We start from the raw sequence: 13,027 nt of genomic DNA, 5'->3' as shown, positions 1-13,027 counted from the left end.
TAGGTACATGAAAAAGGTGCATCATCACTAGTCATTAGGGGAATCCAAATCAAGGCAAGAATAACATATCATCTTACATCATTGAGAATGGCACATATCAAAAATATTGATATCAGGTCTATTGGTGGACATTTTAAAAAGGTATCAGAACTAATTATCCAAGCCAAAGACAACAATAATGTAATCAAAAGACCCAAATTCTAACAATTTAAACTGTAAATGGGCCTGTTTTGCTTGCAGGCTAGGGAGAAAGGGTGGTGACATGGGATATACTCTGGGAATATGGTGAAGAGAGACTGACATTGGTGGGGAGATTGGCCTTAATTCATTGTATGTATGAAATCCAAATATGAAGGACTTTGTAAATCACAATGGCTTCAATAAAATATTTTTTAAAAAGAAATAAGAATATTCTATACCATAAATCCTAGTAGAACAGGAATTTGCTTTCTTTTTTTTTTAATTTTGGGGCCACATCCTGAGGCATTCGGGGGTTACTCCTGGATCTGCTCAGAATTCGCTCATGGAAGACTCAGGGAACCATATGGAATTCCGGGGATCAAACCCTGGTCCGTCCCAGGTCCTCTGCCTGCAAGGCAAACACCCTATTGCTGTGCTATCATTACGACCCCAAGAACAGGAATTTTCAAACTTTGCTCTATGAGGCCAAATTCCTTCTAGTACTTGCTTTTGTGAACAGTTTTATTAGAACCAAACCGAAGTTGGTCACTAATCTTTACTCAATTAATTATTTTGCACTGAAAGAGCAAAGTTGAGTAGTTGTGAAAAGGTGGCATAGAAATCGAAATATTTACTGTGTGACTAATTGCACATTATTTGCCAAATCATTACTAAAAAGAACTAGCAAATTAATTCTAGATGTGATGACAGTAAAAACTACCAATGTCCCTAATCATCAGCATTTTACTTGTAATATTAAAATCATAGTGGAGGTAAGTTGGGAGTACTAGAATACAAATGTTTTCATATATGAAAAAGAGAGTGAGAGAAGTAAGATATTTTGTCATTTATATTATGATGTGTCTTGAAGCATTTTTATTTGGGTCTATTTTGGTTGGGATACTTTTTTTCCTCTTGATTTGAATGTATGTGCTCATCAGCTCTGAAATAATTGCGCTTATAAATTTTGTGACTAGTTGTTCCACCTTGCTGTTTGTCAGGAACTTCAATGGTTCTTTATTTTGAAATAAAGAAAATATTATTGAAAAGCAAAAGACAAATTCTCCATTTGGGGAACAACTTAGTATAGGACTAAGTTTGACACCAATAATTCTTACATTGTTATTCTTAAACTCATTCCATAATTCTTTATTGTGTTGTTCAGTTGTTAATACTTATATTCTGGTGTTTTCTTCTTGCATCTCATATTCAAATTTACTGATACTTTCCTAGACTACATTTTTACTTTGCATTTAGGATTTTGGGTGATATTTTTTTATTTAACCCACAAAACACTTTAATTCTATTATGTCTGTAGTTTTCTCAATTCTACTCTCATAGATTCTTGTACCTAAACCATTGTTTATTGAGCTCATGAAATATTTTCTAATAGTGTTAAAATTATGGAATACTTCACAATTCACATGTAATCATTGTGCATTGACCATTATGTTTCTGTATCATTATCATTTTAGAATCTATGCTTATGATGCAAAAACTAGATGTGGTTTTTAGTTTTGAATAATTTGATGAATCACCTTGAGATACACAGTTACAAAGTTTTCACGATTGAGTTTCAGTCATACAATTTCTAACAATGTCCATACAATGTTCATCCCTTCACCAACTGATATTTCCAGCCATTAATGTACCTAGTTTCCCTTGCACCATCCTCCCTTTAATCTGACTGTCTAACTGTATGGCAGAAAGTTTTTCTCCCTCTCTTTCTTTTGTCCTTTAAAAAAATTGTGATTTACAATATAAACATTACACCTGACAAAGAACAAGTTTTCTTGATAATAGCCAAAATTTTCAACTAAAAACCTAACACTTAGAAATATTCACATAGAAATGACATATCAACCACCTTTAAAGTTGAAAGAAAATTTAGAGATGCCATAGTGTGTAAGAAGAAACATTGTAATAAAATATATTTAATATAATAATATCTTGGCAAGACAGACTAGGTGGTATAAAAAAAAGTGAGGATATAGAAATCTAAGCAATTCAATCAGTGTCTTATATCCATCAGTAAATAGCTATATTCTGATAATAAAGAAAATAATTTTGTTAATATTTGACCTCAACTATCTCAAAGGAATTTATTAGCTTGCTCTTCAAGCCTGTGTTTTCCCTTAAATACATATCTCACTTGTTATCTGTATGTCTCTGTTTGCTTTTTCCACTCTGGAGAAACCCATGTTCTCTCTTTAACATGTACTTCCTCTATTTTCCCTCATATCTTTCTAAATTCCAATATAAAATTTATCCTACTTCACCAAAAATTAAATAAAAGAGACTGTCACTAATCTTCATAATGTAGAATTATTACAAACAATCCTTTCCAGTTACTTTGCAACCAAAGTACTGCTTAACAAGAAAGCAAACAGAGATATTCCCACTTGGAAAAACATTTAAAGCCTCTGTTAAGCAAAGGTGTTAAAAAAAGAGAAACAAATTAACCTGCAGGCATTTTTAAATAATAATAATGAATGTGTGTAGTATCAGAATGGGATACATTCACAGGCAAATTCAGAGCACTACATAGGCTTAAGCAAATGTAAAAAAATGAAAATAAATTAAGTAAACAATAGCTTCATGAAATTATTCTTATAGAAACAGCGAAGTATGAAAAAATTAAAGCTCAGCTCAAATTAGAAAATAAACGAACTAAGGTAAAAAATGTGAATGTGTGCTTACTTTTATTACATCAAATTCCCAATTGTAGAAACAGAAAAATATCACCATCTAGCTTGAATAAAGAAGACAGAAAGCATAAATAAACAAAATAATAAACAACAAGGATTAAAAAGTTATGAAACAAGAAAAGTGAAGATTACCCAAGCACTATTCAAATACACTTAAAATATATATAAAACATAATTTCCAGTGAAAAATATCATATATTCAAACTTTATTGTTATAAACCTTAAACTAGCCAATTTTCATCAAAGAGAATTACTCTCTGAGAAGCACCTCATTCTGGCAATTTTATATGCATATTTGTAACAAATTACCAAAGACCAGATCATATAATTGCTCTATAAATTATCCAAGGACACTAAAAAGAAAAGAAAGTGTTGGAATGGAGAGATAGCAGAATGGTAGGGCATTTACCTTGCATGCAGACAACCCAGATTTGATGGTGGTTTGATACCTGGCATTCCATATGGTCCCCTGAGCCTGCCAGGAGCGATATTTGAGCACAGAGCCAGTAGTAACCCCTGAACACCTCCAGGTGTGTAGAAAAACAAAAAAAAAAAGAAAAGAAAAGAAAGAAAGAAAGAAAGAAAGAAAGAAAGAAAGAAAGAAAGAAAGAAAGAAAGAAAGAAAGAAAGAAAGAAAGAAAGAAAGAAAGAAAGAAAGAAAGAAAGAAAGAAAGAAGAAAAAGAAGAAAGAAAAAGAAGAAAGAAAAAAGAACAAACAAAGAAAAAGAAGGAAAGCAAGCAAGAAAGCAAACAAGCAAGAAAGAGAAAGAAAGAAAAAGAAAGAAGGAAAGAAAATAGAGAAAGAAAGAAGGAAAGGAAAGAAAAGAAAAGAAAGAGAAGAAAGAAAGAAAGAAAGAAAGAAAGAAAGAAAGAAAGAAAGAAAGAAAGAAAGAAAGAAAGAAAGAAAGAAAGAAAGAAAGAAAGAAAGAAAGAAAGAAGTAAGAAAGAGAGAAAGAAAGAAAGAAAGAAAGAAAAAGTAAGTAAGTAAGAAAGAAAGAATCCCCTAACATCTTGGATCTGAATCCTGTTCCTCTCTCTTCCCAGTTTATTCAAAAGCTGGAGGACAGAGCCCACAACACAGATTCTCTGTAGACTTCTGTCTAGATAAGCACAAGTGAAGGATCAGAATATTATCATCAAGTAGCCATTTCAGAACTCCTTGCTCTGAATGTTGGCTACTCCCATCTATTGTTCATCAACCCCCACATTGTTATAGAACAACTCGAAAAACACAGGGACACTTTGACTCAGCCTACCTCAATGATTGCCCTGTATTAAATTGTGGACTCACCTCACATCACTTCTGTGTACTTCTGAGTTCTAATCCTTCCCATCCAATCTACTCCCCATCACATACCTGTGCTCTAGGACACTTAGTAGGACTCAGCAGCCTGGATCTGTAGCTTAGCTGATAGGTTTGTTATAGGCCTCTAGACCTTCCCCCACACCATCTACCAGATCCTACACAGGAGGGCATCCCTATCCGCAGACACTCCTACCCAGTTCAGGGTCACAGAAATTGCCACAGTGTATTCAAACCCTCTTCTCAATCTTCATTGTAATCACTCACAAAACACAGAACAATGACTATCCCAGGACATTAGCTACTAAGACACAAGGAGACACAAATCTAAGAGTATCCTGAGCCCATAAAAAACCTTGACACCATTCAAAAAGAAACTTAGAGCAAGTCTTCTAGATGGAATCTCTTAAAGAAACATTCAATAACCTCAAAGAAAAAATGATGTAAAATGCTAAGGAATGCATAGAATGAATTTAAAAGCTATAAAGAATACTCTAGTAAGTCAAAGAAAAAGAATTTGGAATGCTGAACACCATATCAGCAGTTTTGAAAACAAAACACACTAAGTAGCATCAAAACAGAAGCAATATACAGACTGCTGCCATCATCCTTGGTCAGTTCTCTCATCCACTCCACTGCCAGTCCCCAGCCATTCACCCTGCAGTCTCAGGGATGCAACTAGGAGCAAGCAACTCTGAAGAGACTTGACACTTGTGACTCAGCAGAGAGTTTAGGCTTACAATAATCACTTGGGTGACTTTCATCTGAAAGTTAAGGGATTTTGCACACATTATGGCAGCAATGACTGCCATATTGTAAGCAATGACTGCCATCTGGAAAAGTTGGTGATTGTTGGTTATGGAGCCTGTGTTAAGACTTGCTGGCTCATTGTCTTTAGCGAGACCAGTTTCCAGACATGTAAGTACCCACAGTGTTTGAGAATTATGTGGCAGATATTTAAGTGGATGGAAAGCAGCTCTGATAATTTAGAAAACTCCCTATAAAAATGGACTCCAGAAGTTAAGCAATTCTGTTTCAACATCCCCATGATTCAAGGTAGGAACAAGAAGGATCATTGGAATAATGAGCATACAAGGTGGGAGCTGGCCAAGATGAAGCAGAAGCTGGTCAAATCAAAAGAGGGCAGAAATATGGCAAACACCATTAGAACTTTTGGGTACAGGGATGTTCTACAAAGGTCAAAGATGGTGTGAGAATTGTTTTCAACATGGCCAGCAGAGTTGCTGTGCAAGCCAAACATGGGAAGAAATCTGGCACTTTGCCTTCAAAGCTTTCATACTTTTCAAGTGCTTTTTATTAATCTAAGTGTATGATTTATGACCTTTTAAGTTCATCTATAATTTTCCCAAGTTTACAAATCAGATGTCATCTTGGTCCAGTATTTATAAACCAATTATGATTTATAATAATATCCAACCTGACTGACCCACAAGTGTCCTTCAGACAGTGTTCTAAGAACCCTCCTCTGCACTCTAAGCTGATACAACAGGCGTCATTTCAAAGAATTTAACTTTTTTCCCTTGTTCTACAAAGATAAACAGTTGGTAGCTTTTGTGAATTAGACTGAAACTATATTATAACTAACATGTCCCATCTGTCATCTTTTAGCTACAAGGTACATTCTGGCAAGCCACAACTTCAGAGCTTTACTCCTAAACAAACTACATTGGCATAGCTCTGGCATAGGCATGACGATTATGTTTATGTTTTAGGGGATGGGAAATGTGTTCAGCCAGAAAGATCCAAGTCCATTCAGCTACAGCAAAGTTAAATTTCAGTGGCTTCATTTTAGTTACCTTATACTTATCATTTAAATAGTGCCATTTGGTGCATATAAATAAATAAATGTCTACTCCAGCAAAAACAAATTGTTTACTCCAGTCTATGTTTTTCCTAAAAATGTATTTTTCCTAAGACTGATATTTGTCAATTCCAGAAAGTGTATTATTTTCAAGAAAGTGTATTTTAAAATCAAGTCAGACATAAAATTAAAAAAAAGAAAAGCAATTTCAAAAGTAAAATAAGATTTCCACACTTGAAATCTTCAAGAGCATGAGTCCCAGCTCCACAACTCCTCAACTCTGCAAGTTGTCACACATTTCCAGTGGGATAACATCAAACTGATGGGGAAGATGCGTAGAAGCCCACCAAGTTCACTAAACAAAAAGAACAACACAGAGGGCTCAAATAGCACCAACCAGCTAAGAAAATTCTCAATGCATAATGACACCGGTGTAAGGATGTTTAATAAGATCAAAGAAACAATAAAACAGATAGGTAGCTAGGCTTTGTCCTAGGATCTGAGCAAAAACCAACACCACTAATTACAGCAGATTGATTACAACAGCAGTGATGGAACAGAACTTCTAAAACCATAAAGAAAAATTCTCTCCTAGCCTTCGTCCTATGACCAAAGCAAATTACAAGATCTCTAGCTACAGAGGTGTGATTTTATCATCCACAACTGAGTGGAAACTTTTCTGGCACCATAAAAAGACCTTGGGATGTGAAAATGATCATGCAAGGAGTCTGTAGTTGTTCCCAGGGCAGTATGCGTTAAGGGCAGAGAAACCCTGTATCTCTTAGGCCAAGGGAATTCCCATTCTAATTTCCCCCCAATATTTACTGTGCATTTGCAAAAAAAAAAAAGAAGAAGAAGAAGAAGAAGAAGAAGAAGAAGAAGAAGAAGAAGAAGAAGAAGAAGAAAAGAAGAAGAAAGAAGAAGAAGAAGAAGAAGAAGAAGAAGAAGAAGAAAAGAAGAAGAAAGAAGAAGAAGAAGAAGAAGAAGAAGAAGAAGAAGAAGAAGAAGAAGAGGAGGAGGAGGAGGAGGAGGAGGAGGAGGAGGAGGAGGAGAAGGAGGAGGAGAAGGAGGAGGAGGAGGAGGAGGAACAAGCTTTTTAAGCAGTTGCTGCTTTGGAATTTTTTTTTTTTTGGTTTTTCAGGCCACACCCGTTTGAAGCTCAGGGGTTACTCCTGGATAAGCGCTCAGAAATTGCCCCTGGCTTGGGGAGAACTATATGGGACGCTGGGGGATCAAACCACGGTCCTTCCTTGGCTAGCGCTTGTAAGACAGACACCTTACCCCTAATGTTTTTATTTTTGTTTTGTTTTGTTTTTGTTTGTTTTTTGTAGTTGATGGTTTTGGTTTTGGTATGTTCTATTTTTGTTCTTCTACTTTTGTTGTTACTGCCTTATTGTTTTTTGTTTTGTTTTGTTATTTTTTCTTCTTTTTTTCCTTTCTTCTTCTAAGTGGATATTTAAAAGAACATGGGCTTCTCCTAGTTTTTTCTCTTTTTTGTTTGTATTTTTTTTTCTTATCTTCTCCCTTTTCTTATATTTCCAATAGAACCACTTTACTGGAATCATCTTGTTCAGCCTCATAATTTGAGTGGGGAAAATCAATGGTACCAAGACCATGAACATTTATTGGAAATAAAATTGATCAGAACAACTTATGTTCAATACCTGGCATCTCATATGTTCTCCTGATTCTTCAATGCAGAGCTAGGAGTAATCCCCGAGCTCCATTGGGTGTGGCCCCAAAATATAAAACAGAAAAGAAATGAACAGCATATCAGAGAACTACCAGATGAGCTTAAAAGGAACAATGTATAAATCACCAGAGTCCTTGTAGCACACGATGACAAGTTTGTTTAACAATATTTTTTTGTTGTTTTTGTTTTTTGGGACACACCTGGTGACGCTTAGGGGTTAATCCTGGCTATTTCCTCTCAGAAATCGCTCCTGGCTTGGGGACCATATGGGATGCTGAGGATCAAACCAGGTCCATCCTGGATTTGCTGTGTGCAAGGCAAACGCCTGACTGCTGTGCTTTCGCTTCACCCCTTAACAATATTTAAAGATAGCATAGGGATCTCCTAGACTTGAGGATTATGATAAGAGATTTAAAGCATCCCAGAAAAAATACACCAACTAGTAAAACTCCAAGCTACATTGCATTCAAAATGAAAAGAAATTCCAAATATAAACACAGAATACTAAAAGCAGAAAGATCAGTAAAGCAACTTACATATAAAGGAGATATAATTGAAAGAACGGATCTGTAAAATGAGACTCCACAGCCAGACTAGAATAGATGAATATAGTGCAAACATTTAAAGCTTACTACCTTTGCTACATAAACTCTCCCAATAAAATTGATAAAACAGGAATCCTTCCTAACATCTTCTTGAAGCTAACATTACACCAAATACCCTTGGCAGATAAGAGATACTACTAAAACCAAAAATTTAGGCCAATTTCCTTAATAATATCATCAACAAAAATCCTTAAAATATCTTAGCTAATTGAATCCAACAGTATATCAAAAAATATAACACTGTGATCAAATGAAAATTTTTCATGAATGCAAGGATGATTCTGATAAACAAGTCAATGAATATAACACACAACATCAACTTAAAAAATTATATGATAGGGGCCATAGTGGTAGCACAGTGGCAGGGCATAAGCCTTGCACATTGCTGATCGGGGACGGATCTGGGTTTGATCCCCAGCATCCTATATGATCCCCTGAGCCAGGAGCAATTTCTGAGGGCAGAGATATGAGTAACCCCTGAACACCACCAGGTGTGGCCCAAAAAGCCAAAAAAAAAAAAGAGTCATATGATCATACCAATCAATGTAGATAAAGATTTGACAAGACACAATATCCATTTGTGATAGAAAAACCTCAGCAAAATAGGAATATGAGAAAATCTCCTCAAAACAGTAAATGGTCATCTATAATAATTCCACAAATAAAATCATTCTTAATGGTGAAAAGTCTAAAGCATTTCTAGCAGATCAAGCACAAGTAAAGCATGTCCTCTCTTTCCAATTTTACACAATGCCGTCTTAAAAGTCTGAGCAATAATGGCGATGAGGCAAAATAAATAAATTAAATAGGTCCAAATTGGAAAAGAAAAAGTCAAGCTATTAGTAGTAGAAGATGACATACTATATATTAATATATTATTGTATAGTATATAATTATGTTATAAATTATATACAATATATTTAATCGATATATAATGAATATATTAAAATACATACTATTCATATATAATAAAATTATAATATAGTAATTATTATATTATATAAGGCCCTAAAGAGTTAACTAGAATGCTCATAGAGAATCTCTAATCCTCAGAACCCAAGTGGTTGCTCCAGAAATCTGGAAACTCACTTGCACCACCCTCACATTCTGACCAGGCTGCAGAATAGGCAGCTACATGTGTTAATGCATAATACCCCTCGCATTGGGAACAGGTGAGATGCAACAGTCCTAAGTCTCAGAAAGCACATACCCATAAATTACAGTTATCTCAACAGAGTAAGTAGTTGAATATCCTCTTGTCCTACTCAAATTGTACATCACTGTAAGGGAGATAATCAGCAACCATGTAGTATAAACAACTGAGCAGATCAGTTCTTAAGTAACTGTAAATATTAATACCCATATATTCAAATAACAATGAGGAAACAAAGGGATTCAACTGCTATGGCAGACAATGACAGAAACTCGGGGAATTCCTTAAACCCATTGGAACAGAACAATAAAACAACAAGTTGGGTGCTTGCCTTACATGTGGCTGACCCAAGTTCAATCCTCAGCATCCCATATAGTCCTCTGTTGTGTATATAAACATTTCCATGGGATTATTATGTTACTGATCCTACCCTGATGGGTGATTGTCCCCTACCCTAGGGTGTGACCTGGCATTCTGCTCCCACCCTAGGGTGGTACCTGATTCTGATCCCACCCTAGGGTTGTACCTTATTCTGATGTATAAAAGCAAGTGTCTGTGGAAGGCAGGGGCTTTTTTCGAGGGCTGATTCTGGGGCTTTTGCCTTCAGCCATGTCCACTGAATAAAGCTGATATATTCTGAAGCCTGACTGCCTGTTAGCTTTATACCTGATGCATTCACTTCAGAAGTGCCGGCTGAACGTGACAGACGCGTGCTCCGAGCTGGAGGAGAAAGACCTCATCCTCCATCCCTCCATCAGTCAGCCCCATCAAGGGCTGAATTGAAACAGTCCTCCAAACACCACCAGGAGTAACTCGTGAGTGTAGACCCAGAAGTAACCTCTGAGCATCCCTGAGTGTGTCCCCCATAAAGTGTCCTTAAGCCCATCAAAACTCTCTAGCATGGTCGAAGAGAACCTCAATCCAACACTCATTGTATTTAGCAACAGAAATTAAGTAAACCCTGGCAAGTGAAATTAAGCGATAACAATGAGAAATTCAAGCAAATGCAAAAAGTTCTGTTTCAGAAGATAAAAAAAATACAAAAATACTTACAAAAATAATTGAAGGGACTAAAGAAAACACTAGCAAGTGAAAAGACAGAGCCATCGTACAGAAGATAGGCACTTCGCTTGTACTCCATATGGTCCCCCTAGACTGTCTGTCATCAGTGAGTGCTAGCTGAGTGCAGAGTGAGGACTAAGCCCTGAGCATCTCTGGGTATGGCCGCCCCTGCAGAAACCCAAGATAGGGGCCAGAGCCGTGGCACAAGTGGTAGGGCATTTGCCTTGCACGTGCTAACCTAGGACAGACTGCGGTTCGATCCCCCCCCCCACCGCATCCCATGTGGTCCCCCAAGCCAGGAGCAATATCTGAGTGCATAGCCAGGAGTAACCCCTGAGTGTCACCGGGTGTGGCCCTCCCCCTAAAAAACAAGATAAAATATAATAGTAAGATGCATAATTTTACATCTATAGACTCATATAAATAAAAAATACAAGGAAGAATTAACAAGTAAGTGGATAATGAAAAGAAGCAAATGGAAAATAGTATAAGATATTTAATGGATAATAGCAACAGGAATAATCATCAAATTATAGTACTATCGGATGCAAGGATAGTCTTTGCCTTTTCATAGCTTTACATGTCTGCATCTACAACGTAATTTGATGAGTTTTGATTGGGAATGCACTGAATCTATAAATCATGTTGGGAAGAACTGGTATTATGACTCTATTCAGTCTTCCTAACCATGAATGTAGACTCTCCATTTGTTTCTTCTTGTATTTATTTCATAAGAGCTTTACCACTTTCCTAATATAGATATTTTATCATATTTGTTAGAATTATACTTAGGTAATTTTATGTCTTAAAATTTTTAAATTAGAAAATTTACATGTTTTCCATTATATAGGAAAGCAACTGACTTAGTATATTAATTGTTTTTAGCTTTGCTAGAATTACATATTAGTACCAGCTTTTTGTCTATTATTTCATATTCCTACATGGATAATCATGTCATCTACAGAGTGCTATTTAAAATCTTTTTTTTTTATAATTTTTTATTATGAATTATGACAACAAAAGATGCAAAGAAAGAGGATAAGGTAAAGTTACAGTGGAAGGACAATCACCCATAACATAATTATCAGAAGAAGTCCCCTTGCTGATATCTTAACTTTGAATTTTCACCAAAGAAAGTTAAGATAAATAAAACAGAATCCATGTGCAATTACTTTTTCCCTCAAGTCCCCAGATTGTAGCACATTATAATATTTCTTAACAGCACACAAGGCAATCTAAAGCCATCAAACTTACATAACTCCTTAAACATTAGAGGCATAGTATTTTTTACATTTCCATGTACATGCATATTAGCTTAAGTTAACCTCAAATTTTATCACATTTATACTTCTTTTCTAGTACACTGTTAAAAAGAGTGACAAAACAAAACATTCTTAATATTCGTTGAAATTAGTATAAAGCTTCCAGTTTCTAACCTTAAGTGTGATGTTTTTGACTGTAATATATTTTTTTTGTTTCAGAAGCACAACAAACTTTACTCTGGGCTTAATTCTAGTTCTGTACTCATGGATCACTCCTGTCAGGGATCGTGAGACTGTATAAATTGCCAAAGATCAAATCTAGATTGACTATATGCAAGGCAAACACTTTATCCACTGTACTATTTCTTTGGCGCCATGTTTTAAGACTTTTATAGATAATGATTATCAGTTAAAAATGTTCCAAACTTTTGTGGCTTCCTAAGATAGTTTATATTTATGCATCTATAAATATCCAGTTGTCATTTCACAGCTTGTCAAACACTCAATCCTTCCAAATATTCTCATTTCCTAGGTCAAAATACTAATGATATCAGATCTGAAATTGGATTTGAACTTGGAAATTTAAGAGTCTATATCCTGAAAGTTAAAGAACAGAGCACAATATACTTAGTCTAGGAATAATACATTGTCATTAGGAGAAATTAAAGTAGTTAAAATAGTCTCTCAAATTTTAACTCGGAACCATTTTAGGAACAAAGAAATGTTCCTTTCTTTCCTTAAAAAGTGTTTCTTATTGTGATTTACAATATATTAACAGTTATTTCATGGATACATCATTCTAACACTACACCCATCACCATTGTACATGCTTCCCTCTACCATGGTCCTAAAGAACCACCCTTTTAGTTCTGATCCCACGAACTCAGTTCTACAGACCAACTTTTCAGTTCTGATGGCTTTCTCTCCTTTGATTTTCCCTTACTGTGTATCTTAAGTCTCACATATTAGAAAGATCATTTTGTACTATACCTTTCATTGACTTCATTTAGCCTGTATCTTCTAGTTCCATCCATGTTTCAGATTGTTGTGTGATTTTTATCCTTTCTTAGAAGCTTTAACTATTGAATGGATAAAGAAATTGTTATTTATACAACATATAGCATTCTGATATATATGTATACAATGTATATACATGCATATGTAGATATAATGTATCTATATACATATATATATATAAAACTTCCTGACACATTCTTTTATAGTAGAACATTTGGCTTG

The 13,027-nt window shown here is 35.3% G+C and overlaps 1 pseudogene; it reads left to right on the top strand.

Annotated features, from left to right (window-relative positions):
• The first annotated feature begins 884 nt into the window (after positions 1–884).
• On the top strand, positions 885–5,512 carry LOC125998899 (rho-related GTP-binding protein RhoA-C-like; annotated as a pseudogene).
• The last annotated feature ends 7,515 nt before the right edge of the window (positions 5,513–13,027 follow it).

Source organism: Suncus etruscus, chromosome X (assembly GCF_024139225.1).
Source record: "Suncus etruscus isolate mSunEtr1 chromosome X, mSunEtr1.pri.cur, whole genome shotgun sequence".
In the NCBI taxonomy this organism is placed as follows: Eukaryota; Metazoa; Chordata; class Mammalia; order Eulipotyphla; family Soricidae; genus Suncus; species Suncus etruscus.
Note: the sequence above shows the minus strand (reverse complement) of the source record. Positions and strands in the feature narration are given on the sequence as shown.